Raw genomic sequence first — 17,554 nt, forward strand, 5'->3', positions numbered from 1 at the left:
TTCAAAGGATGAAAGCAACGACTGCAATCAAACCAAACACCCAACTTGAAACATCAATTCACCCGCCTCTCACCTGAATTTTGTTTCCTAGGCTATTTCATCTGCAACTACAACGACACACATAAATATCCTGAGAGAACTCAAGGCTTATTCAGCAGTGTATTTCCAAGCAAACAACCTGCACAGTGGAAAGTCCAGCTCTGTAGCACAGAGACGTGGTCAGCTCTCTGCAGTGTGTGTGCAGCCCCAGGCTGCAGCTCCTTGGCCTATTTCACTGCAATTATTTAGGGGTGGGTTGCAGAAAGCAGTGAAAAGGTGATTCCAGCAGGTTCCCAGGTGAGGAACTCCCCACAGGGCTGGGGATTCCCTGCAGCCATTGACCAGCTGAATGCTCTGGGGGCTCCTGCTTCCATCCTGCTGCTCAATAACACTTTAGTTATGTGCAGGTCAAGTGTGGGCTGCAGCTCCCTAGGGGCAGCTGGACCAGCTCACAGCCACCCCGGAGAAAACCCCTGGCGCAGCTTTGTGTTTGCACCTCACAATGCACAAAGCTTTCTTCAGGTAATGGGATCGATCTTGCATATGAAAAACACAGTTTGATAAGCAAAAGCTTTCTCTGCATCTCCAAGCTCAATATTCCAGCTCCAAGTGAGCAGTTTCTACTTCTCTGTTTCTGCACAGGCCTACTCTCCAAATCTGAAAGACTTCCTGTTATTTTATTTTCTTCAAGAATTTTACAGATTTTACCAAAATTTTGTGAACAAAATTATTTTCTTGCTGTTTTTTTCCTAAATTTCATTTTTATTATCAAGTAGTAACATGAAGACATGGATGAATAAAAGGAACAGACCTTTTTTCTATCTCCAAGCTCGATATTCCAGCTTGATATTCCAGCTCCAAGTGAGCAGTTGCTACTTCTCTGTTTCTGCACATGCCTGCACTCCAAATCTGAAAGACCTCCTGTTATCTTTTCTTCTTCAAGAATTTTACAGATTTTACCAAAATTTTGTGAATAAAATTAAGTTCTTGCCAATTATTTTTTCTAAATTTCATTGTTATTATCAAGTAGTAACATGAGGACATGGATAAATAAAAGGGGCAGACCTTTTTTCTATCCAATTTTTCACCATACAGTTATACTGGAAAAGAAGGAATTACACAGAACTAGTTGTTTCCTCCAAAGAAAACATGAGCTGTGGTCATTGAAATGTTTCTTTCTGTATTAGAAAACTACAGTGGTCTAAGCCAAATGTTGAGTAGTACAACTCTTATCAACAGGAACTAAATAGATAACATTCATCCCAGTAAGACTCATGATTATTTGTATGTATAATACAGATATTTTAGCATGACAGGCATTGGTCAAATGTCTTGTCTCTGTCCACAAGTACATACACCTGCTACTTGTCTGAGAGAGTGCTGGGGCTAAGCCCTTGAGATAACCTATTTATTCACATCCCTAAATACAGATTTAGGTGCCTTAAAAGATTCTTCTCAATTTGGAAGCAATGTCCCAGATGTCTGGGCTGATACAGAACTGTAAGGAATTAAATTCTCCCTCAGCCCACCACGTTAAAGGAACAATATCAGCCCCAGTTTACACTTAGATTTTCCCTTTCCCTCAGGTGTGATGTACTTCAAGAAGTTAACGGCTTTATTTACATCTGGGGCACTCTCTCCACCTCTCTTCCTTCTCTGCTCAAAAAATTCCCCAATATCTGAAGCTGACACACTACCTGCAGAAAGTTCTTTGAGTTTGTTTCATTATCTCAATTAGAATTTTACACTTTAAGCCTTTGATCCATGTGTAATTGGTATCCTGCCCTTTGTTCTCTTCGGTGGGCTGTGCTTACCTCTCCTTCTTTCTCCATCCAAATAATGCCCCAGGTAGTTTTCTCCTTTTTATTTAACTTCCTGCTCTTCCACGTTTCAATATTTCTTTATTTCAGCTCATTGTTCTCTGCTTGTCAGCAAGGCTTCTGTTTTTTTCACACGTGGAGGCACACTAAAGGAAATCTGATTTGAAATGTCACCTATAATCTTGCTTTTCATTCCAAAAATTTTATGAATTCTTACAAAATTTGCAAAGCCATGTTCTGCACTCAGTTTGGTAACATAAATCCAATATTCCTCACAGTAGTAATTCCAGATTACAGTGGTATATGCATAAAAAATAAAAAAAAAACTCCCAAACTGGACTCTTGAACTAAAAATGTATTTTCTAGTATAACATCCTTTTCCATAAGAAAAAAATCAAAACACAAACAAAAAAATATTGTAAATTAAGGCTTTTCCTTGTTTATGATATGGAAGAATATGGAAGAAATTCTAATAAGATAACGTGAGAATATATCAGTATTTGTATTTTTATAGTTATACCCAAGAAGTCCAGAGAAAATCCTGGATCCTTTTTTGCTAAGAACATCAACAGCTACACATGCAGAAGATGAGGTAGTTTGTAATCACAACATGATTAGCAAAACAAGGCAAGCTCAAAAAGAAATGTAAAATGAAAAAAGCAAGCTGCTCAGGAAGACAAACAGATTCCTTGAGTGGAATGTGTTCTCTGAAAAGCCCATTCCTCATCTCTGCCAACTCAGATCTCACACAGATTCTGATTTAAACTTCAAACCACATACGGCAGAGGGAGTTTTTACTGTTTTCTCTCTTTTTCTACCATGATTTAGCAACTATTTCTCTTTGAGACTGAAACTCTTGCTGAGTAACTGCAGGAGCCATCAGGCTGTGTTGCAATTTTAGTATCTAGAGAAGTAAGTTAGGGAAAAAATTCAGCCTTCTTTAAAATGCATATAGTTTAAATCAGAGGGGGAAAAAGAAAAGAAGAGGTAAAAGAAAAAGGGTTGGGATGGGGTAAAATATTCAAAATCCTTCTCTTCCTTGGGTTCCTATACTGCTTGGTGAGGGTGTGCAGGCTGGGGATGCATTGAGAAGCAGGAATTTTATTCTCACTCCATGTGAGTTGTATAAATTTGGACTAGAAGGGCTCTTCTGGCAGCTGCTTGTCCAAGAGATGTCCCTTTGTCACCCACAGTGATTCTCCCCACATTCAGAGGCTCACAGAAGAAATCAGTCCAACAGCCTCCCAAAGCAAACATGATCCAGACAAAACTTGCTGAAACGTTCCCTGATGCAGTTGTAAATCAAAGAAAGGGAAAAGAGGTGTAATTAATCTTAGAACTAGAACAGCTGCTTTCAAAAGATGCAGAATTGTCCAGGAGTCTTGGATTTTAACTGTCTGATGGAGAGCAGAGCCCTCAGTGTTGGATCCATTTCATCACCAAGGAGTGCCCAGCCAAACATTCATATATTCAGATTCATCCAGTATATGCCTCAGTTGTGTGGAAAGGAAAAGACAAGAAAGAAAGCTGGGTTTGAAACTCTTAGCAATGGCTTTGCAATTCTATTTGGTGTTCTTTCTTGGAGTCCAAGCTCCTAACTCATGTCTGTACATAATAATCTCAGCTTTCATTTGGGGAGCAAAAAATATGTTTCCAAGTTTCTGTGGCTTAGGAAGATAAGAGGAAATATGTACAGCCTAAGGGTTTCCAAACAGAAAAACAAATTTAAAAAATCTCAGAGATGATCTGCTTTAAAATCTCATGATTTATAATCTGCTCTGGAACCACCTTTGGCCTCTGACCTAATTATTTTTGTAAGCAGGGGACTGTAAATACTTTATTTCCCAAACAGACTTCTAGCAGGAGCCCCACTTCTCCTCATCCTAAGGTTTTTCTGGTCATAAAACTTTTGACTAATTCCACTCTAAAAATGGCCTGTGTAATATTTTTAGGAGTGTTTCTTTAACATCTGCTTATTACAAGACAGTTTAATATACTGTTGAGGGAATATAAAATCACTGTAATTTATCACTGATGCAAAATAAGATTGTGAATAAAACACCTAAATGAGCTGTTTTATTCTTTTTCCTGTTCTCAGTGAATATTTGGTTTTGAAAAGCAGAAATCATAATTTTAATGCAAATTAAGTTACCTTATTCCCTCTCCATCACCACACAATCAAATAAAGTGGCAAGGGAAATTACTGCAATTCCCTGAACTTGTTTTGTTATGCACATAAACTTCTGAATACATGTCATGTGAGGCAGTAATTAAGTTCCTAACTTATTTACTTCTTCTATTGGGGCTGCTTCATCTGAGCCACAGTTTGGCAGGAAATCCAAATATCCATCTGAGGTGCAGAATATCCTGAGCTATTTTAGCTGCTACAAGTTTAATTTAGATATTAACCATAACAGACCAGGGATTAGACAATGGCTATGCACTGCCTAGAAATAAAGATGCTATAGAAATCCCTGTGAAAAATCTGGCATGAAAACATAAGTGTTGTTCATGAAGAACACAAACCAGAGCTTATTCCCAGAGGGATCTGAAGTATAAGGAATGTGAAAGAAGCAGAGGCTGGAGAACTGCCTGTGCTTTATACAGGTCCCAAGCAGGGATTCAAGAGAGAGAGGGAGCTTTGCAATTCCACAGACTCTCAGCATCTCCTGAAAGGCTTTCAGATGAATATTTCCAACAAGAGAGAGAATAAGATATCTGGCTGAGGGTTATTGTTTTGACCAGCCACGTAGCAAGAGGAGGAGCAGCAGCAAAGGATTAGAATCAGAAGTCACCACATCACAACCTCCCACCTGTGCACTGAGACCAGATCCTCTCAAAGGCCATGCAATATTAAACCTTTTACAACAATCAGGCCAGAAATGTAAAGCCATGAGTTTCACTGGAGGAATGATACTTTAATAGAAAGGGCTTGTATTTTTTCTCAATTGTCTTGCTGCTCTGCCTAGGTTTTTTTTGAATGCATGGGCTGGTTTTAAGCAGAGGTTCTGTCTGCAGACCTTGCAGAGACATTCAGTACACTTCCAGAATAAAACAAAAATCTGCAAACGTGGTTTTAGACATGGAAACCTTTAATTGTGTGTTCTACCACTACCTACAGTTCCTTTCTACAGCAACTTCCAAGTTACTAGCTGGCTCAAAATTTCCACTCAAGAAGAAAGTAAAATTTATTTTAAATAAAGGCAGCTATAATAACTCTTTTATAATAACTCTGTCGTGGTTTTACGGACTTGTCCAGCCATATCTCCTTTATTTGTTTTAGTTCAAAGGGCTATAGTTTTATTTCAGATTATTAGTGTTACATTATTTTTTTTCTTTTGTGTTTATATTTGTGCCTGAGATTCATTGAGGTATCTAACAAACAGAGGCTAAGAAAATCATATTTAAATACTCACTGATACATAAAATTTTTTTAACAAAAAATTATGAAGTGATGAAATGTTATATGATTATGTTAATATTAAAAATACAACTTATTACTTAGAAGTTATAAGTAATTATAAGTACATATATAGTTATAAGTTATAAGTATATATAAGAACATTGCAGATGTTCTAGACATCTCTACAATCCAAGGGCAGGAGCGTGGCTGAGCTCCCAGAGAGAGCAGCCCCAGAGGCTGCACAGGCACACAGAGAGAGCTGAGAGCTTCACACTGGAGCCAAGGAGAAAGCTTTTCCCTGGCAGGACAGTCAGACAGCGGGACAGATTGCCCAGAGAGCCAGTCCCTGTCCTGTGCAGCTTCCCAAAGTCAGGAAAAGCTGTCAGTGCAGCTTTCCTGAACATCCTGGTATAACCACACAGCTGACCCAGACTGGAAGTGAAGGTATCTTCCAGTCTTATGAGATCCTATATTTCTGTGAAATTTAGGTGACTGTTTAACTTCATTTTAGTTGTCATATTTCAAACATGGGGGCAAAAATGTGCATCAGTGGCATTTTACTCACACCACTCAAGAAACTGAGAGTTTAATATTGATTTACTTGTTTTATATAATTTCTACAGACAAGAGATGGTACAAAGACGAGCACAGACCTGACCTGTATCTTAATATTCATTTATCTTGCCTTGTAAAACCTATACATGATACAGTGTTTTTATCTCTCTGTCTTCTTGTTTCAAATGGATTTATCCTATAGCACTAAAACATCTTTTGCTTGTTTCTTGTACTCTCTATAGAATACTGGTTTTTAACAACTTAATACCTATCTATCAGATGCTTCAAAATATCATGCATTTCCCTAACAAGGCTGTCATTTTTCCCTTGGTGAGACAAGTATTACAATGGCTATTTAATTACAATAGAAGGTGACTGATCAACTTCTTTGCATTTATCAGAATGAAAACGTTTCTATTAATTTGCTGCTTTGTGCTTTGGCATTGCCATTGATGTGTGCAAAGAGCTCTGATGAGAACACAGAGGAATCTGCTACTTCAGTGGATGGGGGAATGTCACCAGGGAAAGAGAAATGTGCTGCATGCCTGTGAGTTTTGCTTTTTGCTAAAGCAGAGGAGTGCACTTCTCATCCAGCAATATTTTATTGTTAATGTTGCTGTTTATTTTCAGATGTGTTCAAATAGATCAGTGCACCAATTCTTGTGGTTCTTCTGATATCCTCCAATAGACCAAACTGAACTGCTTTAAATACTTTGACAACAGCTGACTAGAAATGTGTATCATTTGAGTCCTTTTCTATTCTATCACTTCCATTTCCCAGGTGACAAAGTTGTACTCTTATAACCATAAACCTGTACACATCAGTACAGACCTCCCCATCCTTTCCTGCCTCACCCTCATTCTTTAACATCCAGATACCTGATACCAATTTAGAAATTCATGTAAGATTTGTCCAGCACACTAATAAATGTTGAGGGGAAAACAATGGGAATCCATCAATAAGACAGGTGGAAGAGGATCCCTCAATGCATTTTTGGCAATATATGCAGCCAATAAAATGCAACCAATAACTTCAGTGCAGACTGCAAATGCCCTAAATAAGCACACAAGATTGATTATGCAGGTTATCAGCATAATCTGGACCTGGCTGCACCTCTGATTTCATATATGGGTAAATAAATCTTTATATTGTCAAATGCTAAATATAGGCTTCTATATCTCATAATCTAGGTATCTGAAACCTGAATTACACAGAGCATTGGCCAGTCCATCTGCATCTTTTTTTCTTAATATTCTTTTGTAAAATAGAATTGTTTGGAAAATAACATTAAGATCATCAATCCTGAACCAAGTCCCTAAGTGCCACATCTACACACCTCTTAAATTCCTCTATGGATGGTGATAATGACTATTCCTGAATGAGGGCAGGGCTTAATCCTCATCAGATTGCATCCTGTTCCTTTGCAGATCAAGATCAGCCTAAACACTCATCCAGAGAATTGCAGAGTGAGTGGGCATCATTCACTCATCAATAAAAGCACCCACAGCATCACAGCCAGGAGAGATCTCTGAAGGTCCCTCATGACACAGCTGGGCACCACTCAGTGCACAACTCATATCCCCCTCTCTGAAGCCTCCAGTTAATTTTGAAGCCCTTAAAGTTCTTCTTATTAAAATTTTCTATTTCACAGAGAAAAGAAAAAGCCTGAGTTTTGAAAATGGGGTGGGAGAAAAATCTGGAATGAAATTTAAAATTTAGAAATATGAAACTCAGTTAAAATTACTTAACAGTCATGCAGTAGGATCTCAGGTATACAAATAATTATAGATATTGGATATAAAGCCCAAAACCCTTCACTTAGTAAATAAGAGCTGCTTTTCTCAACCTCAAAGACAAGTTTTAAAAAACAGCTAGTTATTAAAAATTAATTCAGGTGCACTTATGAATAAGTAACTACTTACCTTCCTTGTGATTCTATTCAGAATAAGCAGAACTATTATCATATTTTATCATTAAGCTATCATGAGATTTGGAAATGAAATCTGCTTAGTGGGAAATGAGGCTTTCATAAAGGAAAGGCTTATTTAAAGTTCATTACATCCATAGAGGGCTATCTGAAATGTCCAGGTTAAGGCACTCTGAAATGACAGGGGTCATCTTCAGAGGAACTACTGTTGCTAGGAGACTCAAGCATCAAAGTACCACAAATTTGTAATTTACCCTTATCTGTCAAGGGACGTTGATGATAAATGTACTCCCCAGAATGCACAAGGCTTTAACCAGGCCTTCATCATTTTGCATGAAAAGGGGGGACCACAATCTCACCTTACTGTGTTCTAAGCACCCCCCAAATCCTTGGATTCACAGTAAAACATGAGGTGCAATTTCCTGCTCTTGAGGTAGAAGTGTTTTGCCATATCCCTTTCCCTTGTCATCCCACTCCATTAACAACTCCCAAAGGCAACTGGCCCTAATGGGCAAGATAGAGAGTCAGCATTTAAACATCTGTGATTTAAAAAGCTGCCCAGTGAAGGAAGAGCAAGGGGAGTTTGGGATGAGCAGCTTGTAAGGTGAGACTAAATTTGAAAATAGCTCAGACTGGATGAGAGGGTCCAGTCTTTCATAAGTGGTAGAAAAGATGTTTGGGGATCTTTGCCTGGATGTAGCTATGGATCACCGTAGCTCCAGATGCACAGAAGCACCAGCTGGATGCAAAAACCAATTTGTTTCTGTTGACCCCAGGGATGTGGTATCAGAAAACAGCAACCTTTTGACTGGATGGGAGTAAATGTTACCCTTGTCTTCAAAATGGGCAAGAAGGACCCAGGAAAACTGCTGGGCAGTCAGCCTCACCTCCATCCCTGGAAAGGTGATGGCAGATAACATTCTGGAGGTCATCAAACAGCAAGTAAAAGAAAAGAAGGTCTTTGGGAGTAGTCAGCATGGACTCAGCAAGGGGGACTCATACTTGGCCAGCCTGACAGCCTTCTGGGATGGCATGGCAGGATGGAGGAAGAGCAGAGCAGTGGTTGTTTGCCTTGACTGCAGCAAGGGCTTGGACATGGTCTCCTTCCAACCCTAACCCTGGGATTCTGTGGTTCTCTGGGCAGCACACACCACTGCAATACCTTCATTCCTTCTAAGGTGCAGTCCCAGGGCACTGCCAGCCTCATAATGAACAAATACTTACAGAAATTATTTTCAAGAAGTGAAATTAAAGTGCTGAAGGCAGTCTGCCCTTAACATCGAAATGGCTGCAGAGGCTCGTGGGCACCTTGACTGCAAGATTATTGAGGTGATTCCAGCATAAATGAGCTAGTACAAAGTAGAAAATAATGGGAAAAGGACATCCTCATAAGGACAGAACTTTTAGACAGACCAGGTCCAGGAAAGTTCTAGCTGCAGTGTGAATAAAAAGAAAAAAAAAGATAGAAAAAAGAAAAAGGGGAGGAAAAAAAGGCCAGAAAATGTTGTAGCTGTAACAGAATAACAGCTGAGACACTTCCATTCTAAGACATTGATGACCTGACACTGAAATATACTGTTACAGGAGGGCCTTCAGGATCCAAAGAAAAACAGGGCAGAAGGAAAGATGGGGAAATGCCCAGACAAAGACATACACAGTTGCACAGATAACTACTAATTTGAAGTGATCCTCCTGGATGGGAGACAGGCTTTTCTTTATTTACATGGTCTGGTTACCATGCTCTACTAAAATGACTTGACGAATTTTACTACATGGGTATTTTCCTTGATTAGCAACTGGTCTGAATATGTATTTCCTTAACATCAAGTCAAATTTTGATTATTCCAAACCAGCTGCCTCTCAGGGCAGCAAAACAGATTTTATAAATTATTTATTCACATGATAGGGAAAGTGTGCTTCTTCCATATCCACATGAATTATCTGGGGTTTGAATTAGCCCACCTTTACAGTTTTATCCAACTTCAAAATGAAAGCAAAATCTATACACAGATCAGGACTCTAACAGTCGGTAACCCTGTATCCACCAAAAGCTTGACTTAGAACTATTCCTTGCACAGTTTCTGTAGTGTAATCATTCTTTGCTCTTTCAGTGATACCTCTGAGTCTCCAGTGAGTGCACAACACAGCACTTTCATTCCCTGTAATAACCATAGGACTTGCAAGATGACAAATTCCTGAAGTGGGCATTTGTGTGCTCCTCCTGTATCACACAGCCAGGACTTCCTCCCCAGGTAACACACCACTGCCTGTCCCTCCAGATGGAAAGTTAAGGGGCTTGCCTTCCATCTCAGTTTTAACCCATCCCTGGCTCACCATCTCCAGACACAGGAACAGGAATGTTCTGCTCCTGGTGTTGTCCCTGCCCTCCCATGGTCTGCAGAACAGAGTTTCAGCAGCAGGATAAGATGTTGTTTCCATGAGATTTATCCATACCTCAGATTTGCAGGAGCCTACCTACTCAAGCATGTGCCAAATTGCATTTAGCAGTGCCAGAGCCATAAAGGAGTTGAATGCTAATTCCAGTCACACACTCTGCTGAGATGAAAACACATCTGAGGGATCCACTGATGTTTAGCTCCCCATGCACACCCCAATCCTTTTGTCTCTCACTGTCATTCACATCTTGACTCATTTGCATCTTGAACATAATTATATTCAGAGCAAGACCACAGGGCATGAACTCATTCCATATTTACCTCCTAGTCCCAGAAAAGTCATCAGTTCCCATAGTGAGAGCAGAGTTAAAAGAACTGCCACTCCAGCACCTCTGTGTCAGGTGTCTTTTGACCTCACAGTAACTCTGCAGGGATTTGGGGTCTTGTCAGCGTGAGATCCTCTGTACAGCTTACCTGCAATTATGAATCCATTTACTTAATACAGTTCTTGACATGTATTTTTTAATTTATAAATGTTTTAAAGATAATTACTTAGTTTCATTAAAAGTAAATCTGAAATGGGAATACATTGCTACAATGGCCATATTTCACTTTAATAGAAAGAGATATTGACATATTTTAGATGCAAACAAACCAGGGAGATATAGTGAGCATGGCCACTTAGGCTGATTGAAAGATGATTGAATAATGGCCACATTACTGTGAGAAAAAGTGGCTTTCCTCTTGAAAAATAATTATGTTTTTCTGTCTAGCTGCAGCAAAGTAGGCGGGAAGCTTAGATTGTTTTGTTCCATCAAAAGATGACAAGAGTATGGATGTAGATCTGTAAATTTAATTTAGTTTCACTTTTTAATAGAAAAGTGCTATTTTGAAACAAAGCCAAAGTTAACTCCAAATTCACTGAGACATTGTATTTAGATATTTGAATATTTTCCTCCATTCTTTGCAGCCTCAACTTTTACAGTTGTAAAATGAAAAGAGTCTAGTTCTTCTCTCATAGCTCAGTTTTTAATTGAATGCATTTCACCCACTAAATAATATCACTCTGGCTTCATTGGAAGTATAAATAAATAATTTAAAATTAGTTGTGTTCACAACAAATGATTTCCATCAGATATACAACCATACTGCATTTTGCTCTGGAAGATTTCAGCCCTTAGTCTCCAAGGATATTGCATCAAATGACCAGGCTCTTTGATTTCTCTTGAGAAATCAGAAGATGATAATATTGGTCTATTCTCCTCAAGCAATAGACCAATTTACTCTCCAGGAGTAAAGTTATTATCTGAGCTCACCCTTCTGTTGCCATCATTTTCCCATCACACACATTTCCATTCCAAGCAGCTTAGAAAGGGAATATTTTATCTTGAGGTTTCTTTTTTTCTACACCCTGAGCAATTGCTAAACAAGATTATGCCAGTACATGAGAAATGAGCCCTTCTTTCTCCTGGCTTGAAAAGCTGGTATTCCACATTACAGTGTCTTACTGGGCCTGTCTTCTTTCCTATTTGTCAGCTCTGGGACCAGATGACTGCAGGTTAAAATCCAGGAAATAATTCTGTATTCTGGTTCTGTAATAGCTCTATGGAAAGAGACGTTAACCCAGAAACTACAAAATAAAACCACCAACTCAGGCAATGAACATCAGCTACTCTGCTGTGCCAGTGCTTTATTAATGATGCAGCCTCTCACAGCTGCATCAGAAGTTCCTCAGTTTGAATGGGGTTAAAGGTGAATCAATTAGTTTAGATATAGAGGAGTTAGAAATTACTTCAAAAGATCCTCTCAGACCAACATACCTGAAAACATTGTAAAATATTTTTCCAGAAATTGCTCCAAGCAGAATGTGAACTTTGTATAACGATCATGAGAGATGTTTTTCCTTTACAGTCTGATTTCCCAAACCAAAACTCACTTGAAATGCCATAGAAGATTTGAATTGTCTTGGTTTAATATCAAGAGAAAATGAGATCTGAGAAGCCACCGGAGGCACAGAGCTCTGGCAGTGAACTGTCTCCTGGAATATATTATTTTAAATTATCAGACAAGCCTTTGCCACTTCAGAACTGAATGCCCAGTTAGCAGGGATGTAAACAAAGGGAGCTTGCTAAAAACAAGGCTATTGCACAGAACCTGAGCACCACTGGGGCAAGCTGCCTTCCTGCCCTCCCCACTGGAGGAATCCATCTCCCTGCTGATGCTCCTGGCTCTGCACAGCAGCAGAGGCAGTGACACACCTGCAAGCAGCACCCAGCTGTGGAACCCAGGACATCCCTCTGGCTGTCCAGGATAGCCAAGATCCCTGCCGGGGGGCTCAGAGACCCTGGCACAGAGCCCAAGACGCCTGTGGGTTTGATTATGACCCATGGAGCAAATTACCAACCTTAGATGAAGATCTGCACGCCACAACAGTTTAGGCAGAATAATAGTGAAGTTATCACAGGGTGGAAAAGTAGATTTTGGGGTTTTTGGTATGGGGGTTCAGGAGGCAGGATGGAGGGAACTGGGCATGTCCAGCCTTTCTCCTTCTTCTTCTTGGCCTCCATCTTCTGCTGTGATGGTGGCACTTTTAGATTGGTTTAGAGTGGAAGCTCACTGTCTAACATAGGTGATAGGTATTGGAAAGTAATTGTAAACATTGTACACATAGTTTTTAGTATAAAGACATAACAGTGCCCCTGGGGCAGGCAGAGTGCCTGGAACTGTCCTGCTGGACGGACCTCAGCAGGGCAGGAGAAAGAATTTTATAGACAAGATACAATAAACAACCTTGAGACCGAGAACTGAAGAGCTCTGGCTCCTTCTTCAAGTGCCGGGCTGGGAAAAGAGAGTTTTTAACATATCTTGGGGTCACTCTGACCAGCTAAAGCCCCGACACCCAGTAACTCTGCTGGCTTACACAGCAGAGCTCTGATCCCCCACCACAGGACCCATGGCAGCATAAAGCCTGGGCCAGGAGGTACTTGGAAAGGAATGAAAAAATCTGCAAGAAAAAAAAAATATCTGACCTTTCCAAGACTGGGTATTTCTACAAAGATATGACCCTTCCAAAACTGATATTTCCCCAAAAAGGGAGACATCTCTTATTCTGAGTCTTCCACCAATCACATCAAAGGCCAACAAACTTCCTGACCAATACATCCCCTAAGTATGGAAGTTGGAGCCTTCTCACTATAAGATGACCATGATAGAAGTTGTCAAACAGATGTTGAAGGTGGCAGATGTCTTAAAGGGGAAAAAATACAAGTATAGCAATAAAACACTATGACAAAACATATGCACACATTGGACAAATTAAACTTTTACAAGTGGCTGGAATTCTGGAATGTCCTATATTTCTATGCTTTTCTTTGCCATCTTGAAATTCTTTTAATATATTTATTCAAATCAAACCAGTAATTGCATTTATAGATATCAGTCAGAGAATAAAGACTATTTTCTGTGTATTCTTCATGTATACAAAACTCCTTCACATTTCAGTATTATTAGCTTAATAAAGGAAATTAATCAATTACAAATTTCTTCAAAAACTGACAGTGAAAGCACTGGAGTAGTAATTTTTAGAGTTTTGGGATATCTCTGACCCTTCTGGATTGAATGGGGCAGCAAAAGTGGAGTAAGACTGGGGAACACAGCATGCCTTGCAGAGAAATTTTTAATTGTAGCTTTTTAAATAAAGAACTGACAAAGAAAAACAGATTTCTTTCACATTAGTCAAAACAGAAGAAACTGAAAATACTGAACATAAAAACACAGCTAGAGTCTCTGCTAAGAAAGCACTGCCTATGAATGGTCCATAGTTTTCAAGACTTACAGGAACACAGGGGAAAGGTTATCTTGAAACAAAATAGTTTCCACATCCATCTCCACACAGGTTTAGGAAGGTTGCCAGGATGCTCATATGTTATAGAGTAGTAAAATTATTTCTGAAGGAGGAAATGCTGCTGTTCTCAGAATGTATTAGACCTAAGGACCAGAAAAAAATTAAACTGTTACATCTCCATGGACACAAGAATGGAAGGAGATCTCATCATTAAATTTTTGTTTACTTTTTAAGTTATTTGTCAGGTATGAAATCAAGTGACACTGACTTTAAAAAAAATTGAACTGATTGCATTTAGACAAGCATTTCTAGAAAAAGAAATTATAGGAAATTATATAGATGACTTGTAGATAGCAGCTTTGCATTGTGGTATATGAGACATTTAACAACATCACTGCTGCTTACCATAATTGTTTTCTGCATATAAGTAACACATGACCATCAGGAATGATCCTTCAGTGAAAGAACGCTATTGCCCTATTTTGCAAAAATAGCTTAATATTTCTGAATAGTAATTCCAAAAAAAAACACAATACCAAAATACTGTGGCTGTACAGGGTGGGTTATGTAATATCTGCATTTCAGAGTTACCAGAGGGTTTGTTCTTGGCATACAATGCCAAAGAGATGATTTTGTTATTTATTCATGGTGCACTGTCTACAACACAAGTAAGGTGAACACCAATGTTAGGGAAATAATACTCTGTTGCTTATGAGAGGGAAGGCCTCCTTGTCTTAGGGGAAATTAGAACTGTATAATTTTTTGCAATCTACATTTGAAAACAATTTTGGCCTCAGACCTTTCTGACTGCACAAATACTAATCTACATGAGCATATTAATCACCAATTTCTACATATGAAGCAATACCTCAACACACCAATTGTTCTGGCAATTCAATCATTAAAAAATTGTACATTCATATATGTAAACTAATAGATATTAAATGTAAGTTAACATTTTGAAGCTCACTTCTACATTACCAAACTCCAAACCATGGTGCCCAGATTATCCCCTCAGCACTCCTGATGCTGTGGGTCTCCAGACAATTTGGAAATGCAGACCTCACTTTTTCACCTTCATATATGCAGCCAAAGTTAGTGGAATAAGTAGCAACGATTTGTTCTCCAGTGAGTTTCAGACACGAAGTCAGATCTCAAGAACTGATAACTCCTCAAGCTGAGTCATACATTTCTAGCACTTCCCCGGCTGATGGGTACACAGGAGAACAGATTTTTGCACTTGTTCAGCTCCCCAGGACTGTACATCAACAGAGAATGTACCTGGGGATGGTACAATCCTATAGTGACTGTATTTGAAATAAATAAATAAGTTCTTTATGCACCAATTAATCATTGAAGAATAAAATGTAAAACAAGTCTCAGCTGGCCTCTCCTACATCTTACAGGATCCTCTGTGAATGGGCAAATCAAAGCAATGACCCAAAGCAGTTAATCATTAATGTCATTGATTTGCCAGAACACAGTGCACCTGCCAAGCTGCACTGCTCATTTTAGTCTTAATGTCTTGAGAGAAAAAGCCTTGTACCCTGTCAGGGGCAGATAGATATTCTTACATATCCAACCCTATCAACTGCTTTGATGTGCATTACTGACCCAAAGCCTGACAGATGTAGTACAACAACACTTACTGAATGGTATCTGAAAGAGAAATCATTCACACTTGAATATTGTGCTCAAAAGCCTCCAGGTTTAGAGGATGATCCTAACTGTGCTGTAAATTAAACAGCTGCTGTGATCTGATTGAAAAGGCTCAAGTGATTTAACCAATCACTAAAGCTGTTTATTAGAATTACAAAACAACAAAGGAAATTTTTGGTTGGTGACACACCATCGTATTTTAAAATATTCAGCCTGGCCAAGAGGCCAGGACCCTGTGTATGCCATCCCTCTCCTAAGCTGTCAGGCATACACACTGATGGTGTTGTAGAACACCCCATCAGAAAATATCTGATTTGTTTGTATCAGCCGTGAAGATCCCCTCTTGTTTCACAAATGAGTTTTTCGGTTCAGTCAAATAAAGAACATTTGTGAAATGTTCATTTAAAAGAACACTATTCCTCTACCCATCACAGTAGGTATGAGCCAGAGATTACTTGGTAAAACATCCCAAATTTGTGAAGCCCCCCAAGATATTTCAAATATGGTTTTGTTCTCGCTTATAAAATGTGCTCATTTAAACACCTTTCTTCATTTTGCAGTATAATTTACTATTCTCTTCACATTTGAACTAACACATGCAATATTTTACAGTTTTTTATTCTTCCTACAAGGCACAAGAACTGTTTTTTCTATCACTTCCTCATAGATGACTCTTCTGGTAGCTAAGGAGACACTCCTGATTATTGCCCAGCAATATAAAAAAAGTCAGAATCAGACACATATTTTCCTCAACATTATTAAATTTATGATCTCCTTGGTTTTATAAATATTTCTACTGGGTTATGTCCATTATTGCCTTACATCTATTATTGCTACAATATCATTTTTGAAGGAAGGCAAAGAGAAAGGAATTCAGCAATGTCCTGTTTGGCCGTTCACATAAAGCTTTCATAACTTTTCCAGGTTTTTCCTTAAGAATTCCATTAAAAGCATAGTTTCTTGGATGCAGGCTGCTTCTAGAAAACAAAGTTAAAGTTTATTACAACATGAAATAAATATGTACTTTCTGCTGTTATTCAGGGAATATAAAATATTAAAAATGTTTTTTCCACTCAAAGTTGTAAGGCATTTTGCTAATCTGCTGCAATTTTGTAGCAATTTAAAAAGGTCACAGACCTCTTTATAAACTTGATAACAGTGCACTGCAACCCTTCCACCCTTCCATCAACCAATGTGATGCTGTGCTCCCTGAAGTCAAGTGGATCAATGCCTGGTTGCACAAAACATTTGGGGCCTCCATAATGAGCAGTGCTTTTCTTTATCATTTTGGTTTTCTTCTTTCCTGCTCCATTTTAATGGCACAGCCAGGGAGATCTTGTCAATGCAGAATCTATAACACTAATAAGAAAGAATTTGTCATTTCTGTTAACTGTCGTGCCTTGTTATTTCTGTGCTTAGGGAGAAACAACAACTTCTCCATATGGCCAAACAGCTCTTTAAGAGAGATTTCCTAGGAGAGCTTTGTCTTTCTCACTGGGATTGCATTGCCCATGAGTTTTGTTTTGCCTTCTGGTTTCATGCCAAGAACTTTAAAGCTGGAGTGAGATATCACAAAGTAAAACCAAAAAAGTGTACTAACACACATTCCACTGTAAAATAGAGGTATTTTGATTAAATAGTAAGGTATAATAGAGGGGTGTGATAAAACACAAAGTCCAATGTCCTTGTACCAAATGCTGTGCATCTGCAGAGTTGCTCTGAAACCTTGACTGCACATGCCACAGGAGCTGGTACCAGGCCACACAACAGCCGGAGCTGCAGCCTGCTCACCAGCACTTCTTCGGGTAGACCAAAAGAGAATTTTTTACAGGCTTTCTAGAAGCTAGGGCTCTCTCCTTGCAAACCTGAAATCCTGCTGGGGTTCCAGTTGTGGGTTTCTCTGGGTCTGG

The sequence above is a fragment of the Melospiza melodia genome, chromosome 5, assembly GCF_035770615.1.
Source record: "Melospiza melodia melodia isolate bMelMel2 chromosome 5, bMelMel2.pri, whole genome shotgun sequence".
Lineage (NCBI taxonomy): Eukaryota > Metazoa > Chordata > Aves > Passeriformes > Passerellidae > Melospiza > Melospiza melodia.